The 25,274-nt window shown below is 37.0% G+C and overlaps 1 long non-coding RNA gene across 9 annotated transcripts in view; it reads right to left on the reverse strand.

Annotated features, from left to right (window-relative positions):
- LOC102154587 overlaps nt 1-25,038 on the reverse strand; it is a 55,557-nt gene extending 30,519 nt beyond the window's left edge. For 5 of the 9 annotated variants that reach the window (XR_005369677.1, XR_005369674.1, XR_005369675.1 and 2 more), the window contains exons 1-3: nt 24,922-25,038; nt 24,352-24,477; nt 11,956-12,156 (exon numbers count right to left, since the gene is read on the reverse strand). This is a non-coding gene — a long non-coding RNA (uncharacterized LOC102154587). Of the gene's footprint in view, nt 1-4,357; nt 4,906-6,533; nt 6,982-8,789; nt 8,965-11,955; nt 12,157-21,702; nt 21,781-24,351; nt 24,478-24,921 lie in introns of those variants that run through there. The other 4 variants (XR_005369679.1, XR_005369682.1, XR_005369680.1 and 1 more) reach the window with 4 other exon arrangements.
- Nucleotides 25,039-25,274: the final 236 nt, after the last annotated feature.

Below are 25,274 nucleotides of genomic sequence, written 5' to 3' on the forward strand. Positions count from 1 at the left end.
CTGGTGAGGAGGACACTAGTCTCCATAACACAGAGAAGTTTGAAGTTTGGGAGGCAGTGCAAGAGGATGAAAAGGAGAAAAAGGAGTGCAGGAAAGCAGGAGGGGGAGAGAGAATGAGAGAAAGAGAGACTGAGAGAGAGAGAGAGAGAGAGAGAGAGAAGACTAGCAAATAGGAAGAATTATTTGAACTCTGGAATGACCCTTCCTTGGAACTTTCTCCACCCCTCCACAGAATTCAATAGCTTAGTGAGCTCAGAAATGCTTGATATGAGTGGATTTTGGATGTGAACACTAGAGAAGGCGGTAGGTTTCAAACTGGGTTGAAGCAGTAAATATCTTCAACAGTAAGGATGCAAAAAAGACTGGATACTGTAAGCTGCTCAGAAATTTGCAGAAGTCTTGAAAAGGGCCTGGTCATAAACTATTGATTTCATGTCACTCTTGAATGTTCGGAGCTGACATTTTTGTTAACTCACACTATTATTAAGTAATACTATTTTAAAATTTCCTTAAATAATCAACCTGTACACTGACTTATTTAATGATATTTACTGATTACAAACAAGACAATAAATCATACAATAAGCAAGGTTCATGTCACCTCAGGAGGAGCAGACATTAAACAGACACATATGGAAATAAACTTATTATTCAGCCCACAACAATACTCAATGGTTATAGATTAATAGACTCCCTATGGATTGTAGGGCCTGTGGATTGAAAACTATAATTCCAGGAATTTAGGCTATTCTTTAACAAGCCTGACATGGGAAGAATGAAAGACCCCTACACCAAATTCAGTGCTTCTAGTTTTGAGAGCACTCTAAAGGATTTCTTAATTTCAGTGCCATAAACAATTCATACCAGATGGTTAGCCAGTATATTAAAGGGAAGAAATTACATTGGAGGAATGAAAGATAGTATGTCAATTAGAAAGAGACTTTAAAATAAATACTTAAAAAAATAGTTAAAGAGATCATGGGATGCATAAGGCAAATTTTAGATTATATGAAAAAAACAACAGGCAAGTTTGAATAAGAAACAGATGGAAATTCTAGAGACAAAAATATGGTCATTGAAAAAGAATTTAAAAATATTCAATAGCTAGATTCGAAAAGAGCTTACATACAGTTGAATGTGGACTTAGTGAAATGAAATATGGATCTGAGAAAATAAATCAAATGCAGCTCAGAAAGGAAACAAGAGGCTTAAATATGAAGGAGAAGGTAAGAGCCATGGAGAAATGAAAGGGTTCAATTTATAGAATAGTAGTTCCACAGGGCAACACTCCAGGACATAGGTTAGAGCCACAGTGAAATAAGTTATGACTGATAATGTTCCATAATTGAAGAAACACATGAGCTCTCAGAGTGAAGAAACATACAGAGTCCTAAAAAGGATAAGTAAAAACAAATTCTCATTGATTTGCATCACAGTCAAGCTGGAGAAAACCTAGGAAAATGAGAAAATTTTACAGGCTACCAGAGAGAAAAGGAGGTCTGTAAAGAAATCATCATCAGAATTATTGCAGACTTCTCATCAGCAACAATAGATGTTATAGGACAATAGAATAGCATCTCCGTTGTACCATGAGGAAACAGTTACAAGGAAATAACTGTTGGTGTAGAATTCCATGCTTACCTAAACTGTGGTCCCACAAAGTGAGAGCAAAATCAGATATTTTCAGTAGCTTACTAAGTGCATGCACTATCCGTGGACCCTCCTTTTATAGAATTATTAAAGATTACTCTTCAGCAAGAATGAAAATGAACCCAAAAGCAAGGTGTTGGGATGCAATCAACAATAATCTGAAGGAAAGGAAAGACTGAAAATACAGTTAAGTATAGAATATTTAAAATAGATTTTACTTATTTATTCATGAGAGACACAGAGAGGGAGAGAGAGGCAGACACAGGCAGAGGGAGAAACAGGCTCTATGCAGGGAGCCCAATGCGGGACTCGATCCTGGGACTCCAGGGTCATGCCCTGGGCCAAAGGCAGGCGCTAAACCACTGAGCCAACCAGGGATCCCCCTAAGTATAGAATTTAAGCAGTTTTTAAAACACAGAAGAAGTTGGCAGAAAGGCATTGATAAAGATAAAAGCTGAATATAATAAAATAGTAAACAAGGAACAGTGGAAAAGAAAAATAAAACAAAAAAATTTAAACTACAAAGGAAAGTAAAGTAAATATGTGACATATTTTAAATCAGAAGAGGAAGAAGCAGGAGAAGAGGAGAAGACTCAAGCAAATAATCAAAACCAATCGGAAAGTTCATTAGATGAGTATCTGCCGTTAAAAGCCACATAGTGATCTAGGTTTCCAGGAATATAATGTTCCTAAATCACTTGACTATCCCCGGTTAGATGAAGGGATGGAAAACTTCCTAAACCATTTTCAGAAGCTCATGTAACAAAAATATTAAAATTTGATAAAAATAAATCTAACATGAACACTAGAGAGTGAATACACTTGTTAATATCAATGTTAGCAATTATAAATAAAGTATTTCCAAAGTGAATAGAGTAGTCTATCAAAATAATAATACATCATAGTTAGATAGGCTTTGTTCTAGAAGGAATAGCTTAATGTTAGGATCTCCATTCATTAAATCAATAGATCAAAGAAAACAACATATAATCATAACAATAGATGCTGTATATAACCATTTAAAATATTTAACACCTATCACTGATTTAAAAATCCAAGAAAACGGAAAATACTGGGAAACTTCTTTTACCTTGTGAAGAATATTTATTCAAAACAGTATCTCACAGTACATGGTGGCATTCCCATTAAAATCAAGATTAAGCAAAAATTCTTACTATTTCTACTATTAATGAGCATTTTTGTGAAGTATAGCCAATGCAATAGATATGAAACAGAAGTCAACAGAAGTCTTATAAGGGAAGATATGGAATAATCATTACTTATAGATGATGTGACCTTCTATCAAAAGCATTAATGAGACTGTTCTGAACTAATTTATTTAATAATGTACAAGCTAAAAAATTAAATAAAACAATTTTTCTCTATGCCATTGATCATCAGTAGAAAATACCTTGGAAAAATGGTTGTGCTTCAAATAGCGGAAATAAAAAGTACGTAGGGAAAGCACTAACACAGAATGTTTCATATCTATATGGGGAAAAAAAATCCCACCTGAATTGGATTTACTTCTCTGAGGTACATGAAGCAAGTAGGAAAGCCTTAATATTATAAGATGGAAAATCTCACTCAAATTAAGGTATATGTTTGCCACAACTTCAAATGAAAATCTATAAGATTTCTGGAAGTGACAGGTGGATCTGATTAATAAAATGCTATTTAAAATAGCATAAAAGAATAAATAAGTACTGGCTGTCAATAGTATTTTGGTGGTATGCAGTAATATACAATATCTCACTAATCCTCTTGAAATTTTAGGTTTAAACTTAGACCTAGAAAGGTTGATTAATTTTCAAAGGGCCACACCACTGGGTGGAATTGGTACTCCAACATGGGTCTGAAGGTCTTACTTCAGAAACTGAGATTTTTAATATCCATGTTATATATTACAAGTGCAACAGCCATTTAAATTTCTTGTATTACAAAACATGTCTAGAGCTTATTTGAGGAAGAAGCAGTTTCCACTATGTTACTCACATTCCATTTAAAGCCTATTCAAAAAGGGATACTCAAAGTCTTTCTTTACCTACGCTTAAAATAGTAGTCTATGGAAAGCTGTTCAGGATATATGGTTAAGTGAAAAAAACAAAACAAAATAAAACACACATTGCAAAGCAGAATGATCCACTTTTGTTCAAAAAATATCCTTTTATGTCCATATATCTGTGTGTGTGTGTGTATGGCAGGATATTAATATACATAAATGTATATGATAGGGTATTTATATATATAAAATATCCTCTTATATCCATATATGTGTGTGTGTGTATGGCAGGATATTAATACCCATAATGTATATGGTAGGACATTTATCTATATAAAATATCCTTTTATATATATGGTAGGATATTAATACCCTAAAATATTAGCAGTGGCTAAACTCAGAATAATTTTTATTCTTTTTGTTTGTCTGTATTTTCTCCAGTCAGTTCTTTTAAAAGTTCTAACATTCCCCCCTCCCCTGAAAACCTCAGCTCTTGTGAAGCTGAAAAACAGGAAGCTAGATTTGTTCCCCAATTCAGGTTCATAGTGAAAAATTAAGCCAGGATTTTTTTTTTTATCTGCAGCCTAAATAAAGCTAGTCATATTAATAGTTATTTTGAGGAAAACGGTCAAGGTCAATTGGCTTGACCTTTAGCCATCATTGAAGTGCAAGGTGGAAAGAAACAATGATTTTCGTATGGTCATCAGGTGACATGGCACCACGCATTTATTTCAGAAATGGGTCCTGTCCACAGGCGAGGCTCTGAGGACAAATCCTGGTAACATCAGAATGCTGTCCTGCTTGGGCAGGTGGCCCAGCCCCTCCCACGCTCCTTTTGCGGATGCCCGCTGGCTGGGGCGCGAAGGGACGCAGAACAGCTCCACTAACAAGCAGCCTTCCTTCCAGAGACATGTGCCTGGTTGTTCCAGAATGCCCAGTGATTCTTGTTGTCACCATGTGGCTCTCCATGTTAACACGCATCTTAGCAAGACCTTAAAATCCCGACTTCGGAGCAGCTACATTTCAGCTCACTCTCAGTATTTTCCTTTTTGTTTGTTAGCTATAAAACCGAACAAATGGGACTGAGGGATGATGGCACGGCTCCAAATCAGAGTGAAACGCATCCCGAGTTGGCCCTTTGCCCAAAGGTATAATTTTCAGCTGTGAGTTGCCCTTAATTCTGAAAATCATCTTTGTAGCTTCAGATTTTCCAGCGGAGTAGAAGCATTGTGTCTGCTGTCCAGGCAACCAGCCTTCAAACACAAAAACAAAAACAATATTTTGCTTTCTCTTTGCATCGAATCAGACTTCTTTAGCTAGAGGATTCAACACATGAAGAATATTCCAGTGTAAATGCTGTAAATATTCTGTGCTTGCAGGCCATAAATAACAGCCTGCTGATTTCCTTAGGTTATTTGATCTTGGAACAGATCATTCTTCCGAGTTTGATACCTGAGATATTTTAAAACTAGATTTTTCTGCCTTTATGAATAGTAAAAGTACTTAGCATTGGTTTCAATTATGTTGGGGTAAACAACAAATTATCCTGTGATTAAGGGTAACAATTGACAATATGTGTATTTAGTAAACACAAATGCCAGTATGTACAACACGTCAACAGTATGCCAGGGCTCTGTATACTATAACACTAGTGAGCAGAAGGACTCTTCAAACAGCAAGTTGATATTTGTTTTTATTGTTCAATAAATAAAGTCTTTTTATATGTCTCAAACTCCATCAGGCAAAGGACTTGTGTCCTATATATCTTATATCCCCCAAATTGAAGAGCAAATGTACACAAAGAGAATTACATGACCTTTCTTAGTTTTGCAACAAATACATACCAAGTTTTCTAATACCCAAGTAAAACAATTAAACCTTCTCAGAATACACAGTAACTGCCAACAGTCTGACACTTATTTGCTGCATGTACCAAAGCAAGCTCTCTGAGATTCAATTTTCTTATCAAAAAACATACAGAACTCTTCTTTCTCTTTTTGGCAAGGCTGTTGTGGGAGCCATGAGATAATCATGTGAATAGGTCTAGCACAGGACCTGACAAAATTTAAGAGTTTAATTACTGTTTTTTTTTTCTTCAGATTATGGAACGAGTATAAGCTTATTATAGAAAATTGAAAAAAAATGAAAGTATAAAAAAATCACCGCTGTCACATCATCTCGTTTTTTTTTTCTGGCCCTTTTTCTATCATAGTTTTTGTAGTTGAGGTAATGCTCACTATAAAATTTTACATTCTGCCTTAATTCAATTTACTTTATAACATCAGCATTCTCTCGTGTTATTACAAGCTCTTCGTAAACAACAGTTTTAGTGTCTGCATGGTATTCCATCCTGTCATTTACTAGCCATTTCTCTATTATCGTGTAGGTTGTTTTTAGTGTTTTGTATGGTAGACAGTGCCATGATAAACACCTTTGTTTCTAACTTTTGTATTTCAGATGATTCCCTCAGAATTGGATATATTTCTCCCATCTGTTCTTTGTTCCATATTTCCACCTTTTCTGCCTTCTTTTGATTAATGATTTTTTATGATTCCATTTTATCTGTTTTATTGGCTCATTTACTATACTTCTGTTTGTTTTAGTGGTTGCTTTAGTATTTATAGTATACATCTTTAACTTAGCACAGTCTACCTTCAAGTAAATATTATGTTACTTTATATATAGAATAAGAACTTTACAATTGTATATATTTACCTCTCCCTCCTCTCCTGTGTGCTATATTTGTTTTATACCTTTCTTATATCCAGGTTATAAATATTATGATGCATTGTCTTTATTTTTTGCTCTAAACAATAAAGTGTATTTTAGAGATATTTTATATAAGTAACAATAAATAGTTTATATTTAGTCACATATTTACTATTTCTGATGCTCTTTACTCCTTTGTGTAGCTCCAGATTTCCACTGGATCTCATTGATCATTTTCCTTCTGCCTAAAGGTCTTCCTTTCAGATTTCTAGTAGTGCAGATCTGAGGATGATGATTTCTCAGTTTTTGTATGTCTGCAGAAGCCTTTATTTCTCCCTTCACTATTGGCAGATTTTTTTTTTTAGCTGGGTATAGAATTCCAGATTGACAGTTTTTTTCCTTGCAGTATGTTAAAAACATTGTTCTACTGACTCTGGTTTGCATTGTTTCTGACAAGACATTTGGTGTCATTCTTATCTATTTTATTCTATATTTTGTGAGTTTTTCTCCTACTCTTTATATTTCTTTTTCTTTGGTTTCAGGCAGTTTGAATATGATATCACTTGATGTAGTTTTCTTCAGGTTTCTGGTGCCTGGGATTTTCTGAGCTTCTTGGGCTCCTTTGAAGAAAAGAGGATAAATCACACCAACCTTTTGCCTAGCAAAATACTTTGCACCCAGTAGGCATGCAGTGATGGTGGAAGGAATTATGGATGAATAGGATCTTGAGCATACTGATAATACTATTAATTGTAAGATAAAGGCAATACTTCTAGGTACACACATAGAAAAAAAGAGAAAGAGAGAGAACACATAATTTAGCTAAAAGTGAATACTGGAAAATCTGCATATTTACATAAATATTATTGAGTAGCTTTGATTCAATGAAATATCCATTTTATTGGGAGAGAGCAATATATTAGGTTTTTGGCAGAAATGGGATATGATGAGTCATGAATTTAGTGAAGACATTGGGAAGAATGTTAAGTAAGGAGCCTGGTGCATGTTTACATGCTTCAGGCTATAAACTTTGTGTGAACCCAGAACACAGATAAAGTTTGGGGCAGTGCAGCAGATGCAGCTAACACTGATATTCTGTAGGCATCATTTCCTATCTCAATTCTAGAACACTGACCCATAACCATGATATTACAATGGACAGAACCATGTACAAATGAATTAGATAGTCATTAGTGATAGAGAAACATGTAATCTTCCTGCTTTGTCTTGGGAAAACGTCTTGGGAGTCATCAGCAGGGTGGTAATGTGCAAAGGAGAAAAGACAAAGACAAGAGCATGAGATTGGTCTTGGGTCAGAAATAAAGAGATTTTACTGGATAGGCAAGCATGTGAACTCGTTGATTCCATAGTGATTTGTTTCTCTGAATGTATTGTTCTCTAAGTGTTTGTTTTTCCTGATGGTATCACAGTCAATGTTTTCATGAATTCAGATCTCCTCCTTGGTTCTTTCACTGGCCATAACTGATTAAAAGCAAATACCAGGCTTGAGAGATAGTAAGGGCTCATACTTCTTGTGTGGCAGATTTTAAGGATTGGATTGGGGGTCTAGAAATTTTGATAGTTTGCTATCTTGGTGGTTGGTTTCATCCTTTACTGCTAAGGGGCCGAGACAGCAAGAAGGGAGCTAACAAATCTTTTATACATAGAAAGTAATTATAAATACTCAAATAATATTTATGTAGTGACAAGCATGACAATTGATTAATTTTAGTATAAAGACTAAATACTTCACTGTTTGAATGATAGCATTGACATTTCTGCTGCTTTAAGTAACATATGATGAGAATATATACAAAGAAGATAAATATATAACTCTGGTAGAAAAAAATAGAACAGACATAGAAGCTGGGGCACGTCTCTTTCAATCAAATATTTCAGTCAGTATACAGTTGTGTATATATTTGTTTAAATGTAATTGAGAGTAGAAAGATCATTATCTATTTCATTCAGAAGGTGCTATTTTTGCAACCCAAATATCAAGAAAATAATTTTTTAATATATATAAACCAAATCCAGTTTTAATATATATGAACCAAATCCACTTAGTTTAGTTATGTTGCCCTTGTTAACATGGGCAAAATAACAAGTGCCCATGTTATTTTAATGCATTAAGATTTGATAAAATAAGACTTCTCTTGCTATTATATGATTAAGTCATTATGTGAACTTTTATTTGTTGCCTTGATCTCAATAAAATGCCCCAATGAAACAATAAGCATTTTATCTCAAAAATCAAGTTCATTAATTTCCTTTTTATTTTAAACATCTTACAAAGTATCTGAGATTCAAGAGGGGCAGAATAGTTACGGTATTCAGGAAGCCTCAAATCTACCATGAACATTTATCTTTTTAAAAAGTGGCCCTATGTATCACTATAACTGATAGAAGACAGGTTGGATATACTTACAACTGATTAGACTGGTGATTAGTGTGTTAGCCACAAGGAAATGTATAAAAGCATATAACTTTAGATGAAAAATTAAAGGTTGATCAACTTTGAATTGGCTTGCATTCAAACTCTGCTAGGTATTGGATAATGCAAACCCATCCCATCAGGTCTTCTTTTGAAAGGCTTAAACACCCTGTAATTTGAAAGAAATTAAAACTAGTCTGCATCCTGAGAAACTCTGAAATATATTTTCAGGTCCTCTGCTCTGTGCTTTCTATCTCAGCCTGGGAAGCAAAAGGACATAACTGCAGAGGCCCTGTTCTATGCCAGTACATATTCTTGGATATGCTTAAAAATAATTCCTTATTATTAAAGGTAGTCGTAGTATATTTTCCAACACCTGAGAGCATGGCAAATAAACCTAACTTAATCAATATACTTATTTGCCTCTTGGTAAACCCTATCTAGCAATATTTGTATAGGCTTCCTAAATAAGAAGTAGTCATTAATGATTTAACATAAATATAAATTTATATTTATTATATAAATATAACATAAACTGGAATTTATATTTATTATAATGTATATACGGAAACTTCTTGAAAATAGTTAAGTTAATTTGCCAGGAACCAAGAGCAATAATTATAGTAGGAAAAAGATAAAGGTATTCCCTGTTAAATTAAAAAAATTACAAGATGCCCATCATCATCATTATTCTTAAATATTCTGAAGGTTCAGGCAAATGTCACAATATGAGAAAACAAAATGAGCAGTATGTAAATATTGAAATACAGGAAGAACTCTTATTAACCATTGATATGATTGATTGTATACCTACAAAAGACAAGAGCATCAGTTATAAAACTATTAATAGAACTAAAAGAACTTATTAGATTGCAGGAGCACAGGAAACACACACAGAATCAGTAGTGTTCCCATTTGCTAGCTACAATTGGCAAAAAATTGAAGAAATGAAGAAATAAGGTCTCACTCAATGACTACAGAAACTATAAAGTACTTGGGAATATATTTAATAAAAAATCTACATAAAGAGAAATGTAGTGGAGTCATATCATATGCCTATCAATCATATACAAATTAAATTAAACTTCATGCTACACATGCTTCTTTTTAAAGATATGTATATTTCATACAATAAAGCTCCCAACTACAGGCCAAGTCCTTTCCTGGGTGTTTAACTTGAGAAACAGCAATCTGTTTCAATCCTAGAGGAAAAGCTGACTATGTTGTATTTATTGTAAGATATTACATCTGTGTATTGTTCTTCAGGGTCAATTAAAAGGATTTTCTTTTTCTTTTTTTTTTTTTTAATTAAAAGGATTTTCAAGAATAATTTTGACCATAAGCAATTGTCACCTTGATGCTGGTTTTGGAAATCAATCCTTATATAAAATGAATCTCCACCATGGTACGTGGCTTTTCTGAAGGACATAGAGCAAGGCCAGGATAAATGGAGCCCGGGGTGCAATATTATTAAACATTTGGTTTTCTAATATCAAAATAAAATGTGAAGAAAAGTCAAAAGAAGCAGAAAACAGTCAAACTATGTTCCTTTACCCAAGTCATTTCTAAAGACATCCTAAGACAGAATGATTACAACTGCCAGACCTCTGCCCTTCTTTTCTTGTGTTCATCTTGGCTAATTGAGTTAGAGAATCTCCATTGTTTAGAAAACATGTCTGCTTCCAGACTGAGACAAGTCACTACGTTACAGTGTGAATAAGACTTCAGGTGGTAAAAATGAACCATGCTTGATTTCCTCTAACTGGGATGTGCATTTAGAATAGTAGAGCCTCAGTCTGTGTTCCAGGGTGTTGCTAATACGGTGCTTTGGTATATGAGCAATGGGAAAGATCACACAGATGTAAGAGCTCCCAAAGACAGGATAAAGTTAGGGAACTCCTAAGATGAAGTATGAGAAAAGTTAAAGCACTCCTGAGACTATGCTCTACCACTCTACCCACTTCTGTGGGATATTCGTATATTATGTTGGGAGAGGGGTGCTACCTGACTCCCTCTGTCTGTCTTCTCCCATGGGGATAACCCACGTCCCTGAAATTGTTGTTTGTTGACAGTTGTCAACAAACTGAATGTGATGAATATGCCCTGGGAGGTATCCTCATTGGAGAAAGTGCATCCTGGCTAGACAGGAAACAATGTAATGCAAATGTTGATCTTTCCCAGATGAATATAGATATGTAATGCAATTACAACCAGAATCCCAACTGTCTTTTCTGTTTGCTTGTCTTTGGACCTGGACAAGCTGGTTCTAAATATTTGCCAGTTATCAAGAGAATTTTAAAAAAGAACTAGTGGGAGGCATTTACTCTATCAGCTATAAATAAATACTAAAAATATTACAATAAAAATTCAATGGCACTGGGATAGGGATAGTAAATAAATTGTGAAAACAGTAGTAAATACTTAATGGGAATCTTTCAGCAAGAAATAATTTATTAGGCACAGGCTATGTACCAGTTGTTATGCTAAGTCACTGGTTCAAAAGCTGTGGACAATTTCCAGTCACTGCCATCATTTTATAGGATGAATATTTGCAAGTTACAAACATAGTTCATGGACAAAGATCCAAAGGTGCCGTGAGATGTAGGACAGAGGGATGGATCCTAGTGTGGAATCCATGAGAAGCTTCCCTGAGACTGTGATATTTTGGCTGAGTCATGAAGAATCCCTAAAGTTAAGCCAGGTTAAGGAGGCCAGTGGCAGGAAGACCTGGCTCTGTGGGAGAACCACCCCAGGTAGGAGGAGTCTGGTACATTTGAATATAGGGAAGGCTGGTGATTGGCATGAGAGAGGGGCCCAAAAAATGAATTTATTTAGGAGCCTAAGAGAGGCTGAGAGAACTTCTAGTTTTCCCATAAGAAAAATGGAAAGCCCTTGAGAGTTTTATATAAATTTTCTTGTCTTTCAGCTGACATTGATGTATCAATTTCAGTGCAATATCGATTGGTAAATGATTTTTCTGTATATCTGATACAGAATAACATTTTGATGGAAGTATCAGTAAATTTTGCTTATCAAGTAAAAAAGTACTTATGTATCTATATTATCAAATATTCCTCTTTTTTATATATTTTTCTTTTTCTGAGCTTACTGTTTCCTCTGCTTTCTTATTATTAGCTTTTATACGGTATATGTTTCTTACCATTTTTCCCCAAGGTATATGTGCATGTATTGTTATTTCCCTTTTTTCTTCTGTAGTTTTAAAGGACTGACCACTTTTCTCTGTTTCATTTATTTCTCCAAGTAGTTTTGATGCCTGGCTGGGGCCACAGTGAGGTGACTAAGAGACACTGAATGCAAAATTTAAGAGGATGCCCAAGACTCAAGATTTTAAAGTATGTTCCTGCAATAAATAAAAATGTCAAAATTAGTGCAAAAAGTCTACCATGAGCCATATATCAAAATTTTAAATAAACAGGAATCCAACCCTGCACTGCAACCTTGCTTCTCATTGGCCTCCCTCTAGCCCCAGCCCTGGTTCCAATAAAACAGTCAGCTAGCCTTTGAGCTATAATTTGCTGACTTAAGTTTTCAAGCAAATGGATTAGAATTTAATGGTGTTTTTGAACAAGAACTTAATAGTGTTTATAACACTGTCCTTCTCTTCACAAATAAAAGAACATGAATATGCTTGTATTTACCTTTTACCTGCCCTCCTTCCAATTGTTTTAATGACCCAGAATGTTAGGGTTTTTTTTTTAAGATTTTATTTATTTATTCATGAGAGACACAGAGAGAGGCAGAGACATAGGCAGAAGGAGATGCAGGGTCCTCTCAGGGAGCCCTATGAGGGACTCAATCCCAGGACCCCAGGATCATGACCTGAGCCAAAGGCAGATGCTAAACCACTGAGCCACCCAAGCATCCCCAGAATGTTAGTTTCAATATACTTTGGACTTAATATCTTTTACTTTAAAGTTCTTGTCTAAATAGTAGCATTAAAGTTTACAACTCCATTAACTACCATTATTTAGGCTTAGTTATGTATTTTAATGGCTATCTTGCTCATCATTGTATCTTTACTTTCCCCTATTGAGCTCTGTATTCCGTCTTTTTTGTTTTTGTGGTTGGGGTGATTAACTAAATGATTTTCCCTGGGACTTCAAAGTTGTTGTTTTTTTCCCGAGAAAATGGACGCAGGTGGTACATTTCCAGTCTTTGTTCACAGATGTCACACTTTCCTCCTCTTGTTTGAATGACAGTCTATTCTAAGGGAAAATTCATGTTTTCTTATAACTTGTGAACATTTCTCTGTCTTCTAGTATTTAGTCCAATGCTCTTCTGGTTCCCTTGTCATTTATCCTTGGCATTTGGAAATGCCATTATGATACGAGTGAAGTGTAGTTTCAATATTTCTTCCCAGGACCTTTTAGATCTGATGACTCAAGTCTTTTGACATCTTCCTTTTTATTTTTGGACTTTGTCTCCCCTCTGCCCACTTAAATTCAGCCTTCTATAATTACGTAGATTATACAGGTTCCAACGTGTGCTTATTAGATGGCACCGGTCATGCACGTTGTCCATGACCATGCCTCTGCTTTCTGGCCTGGATCTGCCCTGGTGCATCAGGATTGGTCAGCTGACCTAGGTTGAGCCAACTGACATCCTTCCCCAGGATTTTTCTTTTTAACTAGAACTAAGGAGGAAGAAGTTAGTTCTCCTGAGTAGAAGAAGCAGACTATAAAGTTCTTGGCTAACTACTTTCTGCCATGTGGAGCATCCCCATTTGTGGTGAAAAGAGCAAAATTGCAGGAAGAAAGGAAAGGAGACGGTGATATTTGAAAAGTTGGTTCCTGATGCTTTGCTTTTAAGTCAAAGAGAATGACAAGGAGAGCACTGTTCATTTTAAATTACCAAATTGGCGCAAAAATGGAGGGACCAAGAAAATGGAGACAGGGAAGCAGAATATTCTCATAGTTCTCATGAGAGGTGATTAGAGCCCTTTTTGAGGTTTTAAAGGGATGAGTTGAAAACATAATTATGAGTTCGATTGATAGACCTGGTCCTAGATGGGTGTGAGACTGGGGAGAAAGGAGAGACTAGACTATGCCTAACCTCTCTTGTTGTGTGCCTGAAGGACACAAACGAAGATAAAATCAACACCATGTGTAATAATGAGGTTGAGAGAAGGAAGCCAGATACAAAGAAGCACTCCCTGTTTATATCAGTTCAATGCTAAGCAAAACCAATCTTTGATGTCTGAAATCAGTTTGGTTAGATGGGGTGTAGCAATTGTAATGGGCCATGAAGTGGCTTCTGGGGGGTGATCTGTTTCTTGATCTAAAGGCTGGTTACACGTGAATATTCATTTTAAGAAAAATACATTGAACAGTACACATATGATATGGACATGTTTCTATGTGAATTTCACACTACAACACAAATGTCAAAAGCAAGGGTAGGAATCATTAGTGGTGAAGAGGATAATTTCTGTTTTGCACATTCTGAATTTGAGGTGTCCATAGGACAGTGGTTCTCAAAGTGTGGTCCCCAAAGGAATAGCGACATTACCTGGAAACTTGCTAGGAAAGCATATCTTTGGGCTCCATCCGAGATGGAGATGTACTGAACCAAACATCCTTGGGGCAGGGCCCAGCAATCTGTTTGCACAACCTTCCAGGTAATCCTAACATATGCTAACATTTGAGAAAGAGTTCTGTAGGATACCTGGATGGATCTGTTGGGCAGAGAGCTAAGCATGAATCTGAAGTTATGTAGAAAATGGTTTGGGCTGAAGGTATGTATGGTTTTGTGGTTGCATTATTTAATTTAAATGATCCTTAAATCCATGAAAAATAGGCAAACTCCCTCCAGGACATACATGCAGTAAAAAGAAGAAGGGCTGAAAGAAGACTCATGGGAAAGCACAGCATTTCAGGGATAGGTAGGAAAAAAAGATACTGCTTGAAATGACAGCATATAAACACAAATATTATTCAGCTTTAAAAAATGTTGGAGATGAACATTCACATGGAAAGATTTCTGTGAAGTATTTTAAGTGAAAGAAGACAGACAATTAAAAGGCACAAAACTTAACAATCCCATAAGCATACACTGACTATCTCTGAAGTGTGCAATTCAAACTATATTTTTATTTTCTTCATTTTGCTTATCGTTCTTTCTAGTTTTTTCTAATGTGAAGATGTCTTGCATTTTGTAAATGACAAAGAAAAAGCCCAACAAAATTGTTTTTAAAAGATGAAAGATATCTTGTACACATGGAACTAGACAACACAGGCATGAAGAAAATGCAGTTTGGAGACTTGAAGAGTCTATGATAAGATGAAAAGCACAATTGCAAAATTTTAAACTGTAATCCAGACAGAGAATTGGGTACTTCAGAAAATTGAATTAGCACATTAGGAGATGAATTCAGTAAATTCTTTCAGAATGTGGAAGACAAAAGTAAGGAGAACATAACAGGAATAAGACAGGATAGATGAGGTACAGTCCCAAGAGAGAGTTGTGCCTAGAATCCAGAGGTCAGCCCCGGCCCCCACTTCTCCCCAACTTTCCCCCACATGGTCGCTGGAATGACCTACTAGGCTTCTAAAATCAGACCAGGTCACCTCCTCTTAAATCCTTTCAGAGGCTTCCCATTGCGTTTCAGGTGAGATACACTATTCCCTCCTGGCAGCAGGACCCTGTCCACCCTGCCCTCTCCCCACCTCTGTCCTTCTGTCCTTAATTCTCCCTGCACTCCAGCTGCACTGGCCTTTCTGCACCTTCAGGGCCAAGCTGTTTTTCATCCCCAGGCTTTTGGGAATGCTAGCTATATTCTCATTTCTCTTCATCCTACAGGTCACAGCTTGAATTAAACTTCCTCAGTGAAGCATCCTCCCCATGCTGTGCTTTCCCTTCATCTTATGCAGCATAACACATAGTTGGAATTTATTCATGCATCTCCCCAGATAGGATAAGCTTAGTGAGGGCAGGGTCCACATCTAGTTTATTCACCTCTGTTATGCTGCATATAACACAGTTCCTAGCACACAGTAGGTGGGTGCTAGGTGAATATTTGTTCGTTCGTGATTGTCACAGTTGTGCTCCTACTGGTGTGTCTTTGTGGTTATTTTAAAGAGAAGTCAAAGTAGACTGGCCCTGCATCCATCCTTATGCCATTGTACACAGACACTGGCAGGCGTGGGTGCTTAATTGCAGCTCCTCCTCTTACATAAACTAATTTCTAGAAGTAAGCTAACCAAATCTTAGAAGCTGTGTTGTCCATTTGGAGTTTCCACGTGAGGTATCCAGATGGCCTGGAAGCATGAAAATGGCTTCAGAACCTGCCTTGCGTAATCTCAGTGAGTGGTTTATGCATGGATAGACTCCAGCTCAATAAATGGTAGGGGCTATCTTTTAATTATGTGGTTTTCATTCTGTCATCTAAAACACTGCTGTGCAAATTGTAGGTGTCTTATAAATGCTTATTGATTTAATTATCAGTTAATAGATGTGTTTTCTTGCAGAATGGTGGCTTAGTGTTTTTTTAATTTTTAGCAATCATTTCCTATTGCCACATGGACTTTTCTTTCCCACCAATCTGATTAACTCTTGAAATAGGAGGAGCTCTTTATTGAAAACAGTAATTGAAATCGCGCGATGCTTCCAAATGCCTCTAGCAATGTTGTGGGTTTAGTCTCTTTTTTCCTCATAATATTTGTATCAGTTATCTGTTGCTGCATTCCAGATTACCCCCAAATTTAGCAGCTTAAAACAACAAACTTCTACTATATCATAGCTTTTGTAGGTCAGGAACCCAGAACTGCTCAACTAGTCCTCTGGCTCTGAGTTTCTCATCAGGCTGTAGTCATCTTGAAACTTGATTCAGAGGAGACCCTCTTCCAAGAGCATCACTGGCTATTGGTGTGCCTCAGTTCCTCCCAGGCTGTTGGCTAGAGGCCTCAGTCCCCTGCCTTCGGGCCTTTCTGTAGGGCAGCTGAGGACATGGCAGCAGGCTTTTTCCAGATGGAGGGCAGGGAGAGAGGAGAGAGGATGGGAGAGTACTGGAGAGAAAAACTAGAGATAGTGAGTCAAAAGCCAGAGTCTTTGTGTTATCTAGTCTCAGAAATGATATTCTATCATTTTTGCCCTAATCTATCCATTAGAAGTGACTCACAAGGTCCAGCCCACACTCAAGGGGTGGGAATGACACAAGGGTGTGAAAACCAGGTAGTGAGGATATTTGGAGCTATCTCAGGCATTGCCCCACACAGGATTTTCTCTTATTATTTAATACCTAAAATCTCACCTTCTTTTCTTGTGGGAAATTAAAAGCATATAGACAAGTACAATAAAGAATCACATATCCAGCACCTAACTTTAACAACTGTTAACATGTTGCCATACTTGCTACATTAACTTTCTTATTTCTATTTACATATTTTTATGTTAGTTATGGATATCATGACATTTCACCCATAACTTCATAGGCATCTATAGAAAAGGATTCCATGTTTCTACCTAATCACAAAACCATAGTAACATCTGACAAGATTTAGCAATAATTCTATGATACAATGTAATACCCAGTCCATTTTCAAAATTTCAAAATTATCCCCAAAATGTCTTTTACAACTGGTTTGTCCAAGCCAGGCTTTTGGGACTCTCAAGTCTCTTTTAACTGAAAAGACCCTTGGCCCATAGCTCTGTATTAACTTGTTTTTCCCTGTAAAATTATTATTAGTTGTCTGCAGCTCAAGAAGAAATATAGTTTGAAAGAATTCAAATGGAAAATAATTCAGTGATTCCTAAGTATGTCATTTAAATGATAGATTTTGATTAAAACATTCTTCTAACTTATATATAGCATGAGATTTAAATATTCCTAATCCCAAACACCTTCAGAATAGCAGGAGACAGCTTTGACCCCAGCTGATGCAGACATTTAAGATTGTAACACAAGAGAAACTTGGATAGCAAATGGCCTCTATATACAGAAGTGGCATGGATGGGAGGAAGGAAGGGATAGGGCAAAAGATCTTCTTACTCTTATAAAAAATCAGAGTAATAATTACTTCTAACCGAGGTGAGTCAGAGGAAGTGCATTTTTAAGGAGCATATATCCTGGGAATCCAATCTCTAAGGATCCCTTATTTAACAAAGATCTAACTTTTAATTGTAATAGGAACTCCTTTCCTGAAAGATAAAAAGGACCTTAAAACACGTCAATGCCAATTATTCTTTAAATTCTATGCTGTTGTTTTAGTTTGTTCTATGATTTAGTCACATAAAGTAGAATAATTATAATTATTCTTATCAATTTTTAATGTTAGACATTCTAAAATTATTAGAATTCACATTACTATATTAAAATAGAAGAAATATGTGATCATCTCAATAAAAAGGAGAAAAAACAATAACACCGATAACATTCAGTACCTTTTTATTTTTAAAAATCCATAGCAAACCAGGAAAAGCTTCAGAAACCTACGAAGAATATTTGTCCCAGGGTGCCTGGGTAGCTCAGTCAGTTAAGCATCTACCTTTGGCTCATGTCATTATTTGGCTCGGTCCTGGGATCGAGCCCCAAGTCAGGCTGTCTGCTCAGTGGGGAGTCTGCTTCTCCCTCCCACTTTGCCCCTTCCCCCTGTTCATGTTCTCTCTTTCTCTCAAATAAATAAGATCTTAAAAAAAAAAAAAAAAAAAAAGATCTTTTGTCCCAGACCTCAGCCAACATCATTCTTTATGAGAAAACTTTAAAAGAAGTCCCTTTATATCAGAGAAAGATAAGGATACCCATTCTCATGTTCTATTTTACCTTGTTTTGGAAAAAAAAAAAAACCTTGAAGTTATAAAGATTAGAAAAGAAGAAACAAAGGTGTCACCATTTGTAGATAATAGAATATTTCTAGAAAACCCTAAATAATCTACAAATTATTAGAAATCATAAGGAAATCTAAGTTGTTATATTTAAGATCAACATACAAAAACAATAAATGCCAAACATAGTTTAAAAATGCAAATAAAAAGCCTTATATTTATAACAACAAACCATAAAGAGCATAAGAATAAACCTAACAAAATATATGCAGACTTGTATAGAGAAAACTATAGGGGATCCCTGAGTAGCTCAGCAGTTTAGCTCCTGCCTTTGGCCCAGGGTGTGATCCTAGAGTCCTGGGATCAAGTCCCACGTTGGGCTCCCTGCATGGAGCCTGCTTTTCCCCCTCTGCCTGTGTCTCTGCCTCTCTCTCTCTCTCTGTGTCTCTCATGAATAAATAAATAAAATCTTAAAAAAAAAAACTATAAAACTTTGTTAAAAAGCACTCGAGAAGGCTGATAAATGGTAATGTAGTTCATGTTTACAGATAGCATAAGGCCAGTGTTGTAAAGATGTTAAATCTTTCCAAATAAATTCGATTAATTTCCAAATAAACCCTTAAGGGTATTTTTCATGGAGCCTGAGAAGAGGATTCTAAAATTTATGTGTAAGACCATAGATCCAAGAAGAATCAAAGTATTACAGAAAAGGAAATGAGAAGAAGAGCTTGCTGTACTTAGTATCACAGTTTAAGAAACTAAGTAGTTAAGACAGTATAGTATTGATGCAGGAATAAACTGATGATTGGAACAGAAGAGGGAGTACAGAAATAGGTATACCTTTATATAGAGAATTTTTATAGAAGACAGAAATGTTTTAGATAGTCGGGAAGAAAGGGCAGAGAATTCAGTTAATGTGTTAGGGGAACAACTGGTTTTCTATATGGAAAAAAAATGAAGTTTAATCCTAACTCACACCATGTACAAAATTCAATTACTGAATTTAAATATGAAAGACACGATAAAAGCTTGAAAAAAAAGTAGTATTATCTTTTTGACTTCAGAATAAGGAATCTTGGACTTTTTTTAGATGAAGCACAAAATAGTATCAGTATTAAAAATTTAAATTGATTCATAAACACAATAAAGAAAATGAAAGACAAGTCACAAACTCAGAGGTACATAACACATTTAGTTACAAAGCAATGTTATATGTGTATGTATGTATTCCTACAAACCTGGAGAAAAATGGAACAGAAGACACTAAAGAACATTTCTTATTTCTAGTTTTATCATTGACAGAGATTTTAGAAATTTATGGATAAAATTCCTGTCAACTTGAACCTTACACTTTGACCCACCTTTTTTTTTAATTTATTAGAATTCACATCAAAATATGTAACACAACCTTAAGCTTTCTAGATACTTGGCAATAACTTTCTTTATTGTGGAAATATATATACATCATATAGCATTTACACTTTAATCATTTTTGAGTGTATGGATTCAGTGCTCTTGAGTACTGTAGCCATTACCATGATCTATTTCTAGAACTTTTTCACTATTCCAAAGAGAAACTCTGTTCCCTTTAAGCAATAATTCCTCATTGCCCCTTTCTCCAGATCCTGGTACCCTCTCCTCTGATTTCTGCTTCTATGAATTCTCCTATTCTAGGTACTTCCTATAAGTGGAATCATGTATTCATCCTTCTGTGCCTGGCTTATTTACTTAGTGTAATATTTTCAAGGTGCACCCATGTTGTAGCATGTATCAAAATTTCATTCATTTTTATGGCTCCATAATATTCCATTATATGTGCATACAATATTGTGTTTATTCATTCATCTGTTGATGGACATTTGGGTTGTTTCCACCTTTTGGTTATTTTGAATAATGCTGCCATGAGCATTGGTGTTTGAGTCCCTGTTTTTACAATTCTTTTGGGTATTTACCTACGAGTGGAACTGGTGGATCATATGGTAATTTAATGTTTAGCTTTTTGAGGAACTGCCAAATGGTTTTCCATAAAGCCTGCACCATTTTATATTCCTACCAGCAATGCATGAGGGTTCCAGTTGGGATTATCTTTATGTGTCACCCTATCTGATTTTGAAATAAAAACAAAGCATGCGAAGCTTAGTTTTTACCTATAGGTGAAAAGCAATAGTTAAATAGAAAGCAAAACTACGAGATAATAAAACCTAAGATTTGTGGATTTCCTCTAGTTTGGCGGACTTTTCAGGAATCCGCAAGTGTTGTTGGCACAAGCTTCTTTGTCAGTAGGTAATGTGAAAATTGAATTTGTTGTTGGTGATAAAGTTCATGTCTGCTTTCTTTGGGGGGACATTGATTTGGGAATATAGTTTACTGTAACCTGGTAATTTCAGTAATGCAAATGCAACAAAATGTTACTTAAAAACAAAACATAAATTCAATCGGGGGTGGCAAGGCAATTAAGGGGAGCTCTCTCCATTTGGTTGTCCTTCTGGGGCATTATGGCAGCTGCAGCCAATATTGAACAGGGAGCTGCAGCTGTTTACAGATGCATTAGGAAAGAGAGGCTTTGGAACTCAGTTGCAGAATTTCTCCTGTGCAAAAGAAAGGCCAAAATTGTCAGAGAGGGAGCATATCTGAGGGATATAAGTAAATTTAATTTTCAGCAAGAGCACAAGGTGCTAATACTGAGCATTACAGTTGCAATAAATCAGAATCCTGGTTTTGGCTGGCCACAAGAAAGGTGAGTTCGGTTCAGAATATTTCCTGTAATCCAGCTACTCTGATACAGACCCACAAAAGCAATGTGTACCCATCTATTTTTCATTTAGAATATTTATATAGTTCATTCATGGCACAGGATTAGGAGTGTTTGGATTCTCTATTGGTTGCAAGGCTGTCCATTTCCAGAAGTACGTACCATGGTAAATGCAGTAATTATAGGAAAGTATGAAAACACCAAGTCTTCCAATATTTGATTATCCTTAACATAGAGCTTTGGTAATAAAAAAGAGTTTTGTTGAAAATAGTATAACTTCAAATTGGAATCATGAGACTTAAAAAGGGAACATTTTAGACTCAGGGCTCTTGGTTTTGACTTGTGCCTGGATGCTTAACAGGTGGTCTGCCACTTGCCTTATGACTCTGGTGACATCATCTCTTTGCCAAGATGTTGAAGCTGAACACACATCCAGCAGAACAGGAGCTACTTCTGTAATTCAACAAATTATATTTATCGTCTCATCTGGCTATACCCAGTTGCCCAGGAATATGACTTTTGGTCATTATTCTTCACCATATATGTGGTTGTCATGTAAAAAAGCCAAACAAAACAGTCACAAAATCAATTTGTTAGCAGGGCAGAGAGGGGGCTTCAAGGCATGGAGGAGGACCCCAATCCCCTTGGGAAAAAAGCAGAAAGGTCAATTTGGTTTATTAAAGAGCTGATCCTTTTAGGTTCAGGATATAATATACTTCCTTTAATGCCATCTAATAGGAAATCAGAAACAGTCCAAAAGCATAGTATTCCCTGAGGAGGAGTCAACACAAAATTAGTACCACCAGGCCAAACTCTTGTGCTTTCTGCTGCCTTAAGCACAGAATCCTGCAATGCAAATGTCATTTTTACTTCTTGGAATCAAATTTAAGGCCTGGTGTATGGAGGTGTTCTGGTAGGCACTTATATATATAAATAAAATAAAGACAAATAACATGTACTTCAGAATGACCTGGTAGATTTATGCCATAGCCTAAGAAGCACTGAGAAAAAAATAGATTTTTTTCCCTGAAACAACACATCAATGAACACACACTAGTCAGGCACTTATTATTGTTCAGCATTCCTAAGAGTAAGTTTCCTGAGCAGATTCCTCAAAGGAGAAAGAGAAGGAGTTCCAAAGTAGGGGTCCCAGGACCGAAGCAAGCCAGAAAGGGGCTTACCTAAAGTAGGCCACCCAGTAAGGAGTGTGGTCAAAGACAAGTGTGATGAGAATCAAATCTCAAGGGTATAGGGAGAAGGGGCAATGATCTGAATTCGGGGGTCAACTGCTCCTGAAGAGTGGGAGTGCTAAAGGCCTATTGGCCTGGTACCTGCTGCATGGTAAGAAAGCAGGCACGATGTCTCCTGAGCACCATGCAGAGTGTGCCAATGGGGATGGGTACAGACATATGCAACACACAATCCTCGATCTCACATGACTTTCAGTATGGCTGAGCAGACCCCACCATCATATGGGGAGCAATCAGAAAACAGTTCGAAAGAGCAAATAATGATGGACTCAATAGTGGGCTCATTACTGTGTGAGGTTCAGAGAGGGTAGTCAGGGAAATCTTCACAGAGAAGGGAGCTGGAGCAGGCCTTGATGTGGTTAGGGGAAGAGGGAGGGATCTGGAGCAGCCCAGGCAAGATATTGCATGTGTGAAGACCCTGAGGGTGAAGGAACATGGTGGCTGCATGGATTATGGGAGGTTGACCCACAGCAAACGTGGCACTGCAGAGACCGCAGGAGACTGGCCCTGATGGAGCAAATGGTGCACCCTGAGAAAGCCAGTGTGAATCGGGGCTATCTGGAGAAGCCTGATGGCCAGCAAAGGATTGGATGAGGTAGGAAAGAGAGAGCCCTGGAAACAGTGTGTAGGGGACACTAGTCAGGAGGAGAACAGGGAAAGTGGGAGATGTAAGAGACAGAGTCTGAGGAAAGTATACAGAAGGCAGATGAAGTTGTCTAGCCATGAGGTCCAGTTTAGAACCCAGAAGCGGGACAATGGAGGAAATGATGAATGTTAGGACGTTTTTAGAAGAAAAATCAATAGGTTTTATATTTTGACTGTAGGTGATGTATAAAGAAGAGAAAAGTTGAGGAAAATTCAAGAATTTCATGTCTGTGTAAAAGAGAGGTCAGAGAAAGGAGACTTTCCACATGAACATGGTTTTGACCAAAAGGACTATACCGATGCTGAAGTGACATTTAAACAACCAAGTGGAAATGTCCAGTGAGCAGTCAGAAGGAAGGGGATAAAGCCAGGATAGGACTGGAATTACGGATTTGAGCCCACGCAAGGTAATTCTCAGCAATCTGTAGGTTCATATATTATAGTCCTGAGAGACACTACTTTCTGTTGTCTCATGTGGGATGTGAATTTGTGTCCTTGAATTAGCTGAGTACAGTTTTCCCTTTTCAGAAGAAACAGTAAAATAAAGCAATCTCTTTGGTCGCAGCATGGGGACGAGACAAACCAGTTGGCCCACAGTCTATAAATCCAGGGGTTGCCTTGGGTCAGCGGCTTCTTTGAGTCTCCTCAACCATTATTTGAAGGTGAAAGGAAACCCATCAGAATTCTCTTCAGTTTCCAAAGGACACTCCCGGAAAACTCAAAGTAAGGAGCCAGAAGTAGTTCTTTCCCACTGACGCCCATCCCTTGGTCTAGGTATCACTTCTGTTACTGAGTGGAACTCCTCTCATGGAAACAGGTTGCTTTGTTTCCTGAGTGTGGTGTTCTCATCAGACAAATCTGTTGTTTAGTGTATACAGGTTGATTTGGTGGAATGATATTTGCGCGTGGTGTTATGTAAATAGAGTTATGGCCCATCTTTCTGATACTAACATGGGCTATAATTAGGACCTATGTGTATGTAATGGAAAGGGGGGGTGGTGGTGGTGTGTGTGGTGTGTGCCCATGCGCATGTGCGTGCTGAGCGCAGGGGTAGAGAGATGTGTAAGGGAGCCCGCGTTCAAGTTCCTGATGTAAAGAAAGTCGCCAATTCACAGAGGAATTTGATTACCTCTATCCATTATACACGCGCAGTGAGTGAGCGTGCTACTCGCCATCTGTCATCCATTTCATTTGCATCGCCGGCACCTGGCCTGTTTGTCTGCTGCGCTCCCTTCTTCACCGAATTCTTAGGCTGCTTTAATAAAACACAGAAATGTTATTGTTAAAAACCAATTAATTTACAATCCTCTACAGAGATAGTATTACTTATAATTCAATTTGGCTTCTAATGATCTGCTTTCTTGCAAAATGACTTAATTCTTGTGTCAAAGATTAGTTATTAGATATTACCCTGCGTACCAGTCCTGTACTGCTGAGGTAGGCAAAGCAGCTTGGAATGTCCCTGGCCATTAATCAGAAGTCTGAAACATTTTCTTGTTTAACTCCTTCAAGAACCTGGTTGCAGGCATAATGCCCTTAACTCTTCCCTGACCAAATGAGGGAGTGCGCTCCCTCCCCTGGGTTAGGTTTGGTGGGAGGAGATCTGGAATTTTCAGAGAAAGCTTTTCGGTCATTAAGCTGAAAACCTGGATAGGCATCTACAACGTGAGATTCTTTCCCCCTCCATATATCAGCATACATTTTTATTGTACCATCTCAGGCAGTTTGGTTTCCTCCCAGCTGTGTTGTGAATGAGGTACGCAAAGCTTGCCCCCCTCTTCCTCTAAATCTGGCCTTTAGGAGCCAAGGTGGCTGGGTTTCCCACACAATGACAGAGCTGGGTGTCATTTTGCTTATTATGACAGGATTATCCACACCCATCATGCAGGCCAACCTGCTCACACAGTGACAGTCTGGCAGCCCTCAGCCACCTTGTCCACACATTTCACCGATAGAATCACCAAACATATGGCTATAGCCAGCACATTCTAGAAACATCAGCTTGGGCTGAGGTATCTGAGAGAAAATTTATTCTTACAGATTAAAAAATCC

The sequence above is a fragment of the Canis lupus genome, chromosome 14 (genome assembly GCF_011100685.1).
Source record: "Canis lupus familiaris isolate Mischka breed German Shepherd chromosome 14, alternate assembly UU_Cfam_GSD_1.0, whole genome shotgun sequence".
Classification (NCBI taxonomy): Eukaryota; Metazoa; Chordata; class Mammalia; order Carnivora; family Canidae; genus Canis; species Canis lupus.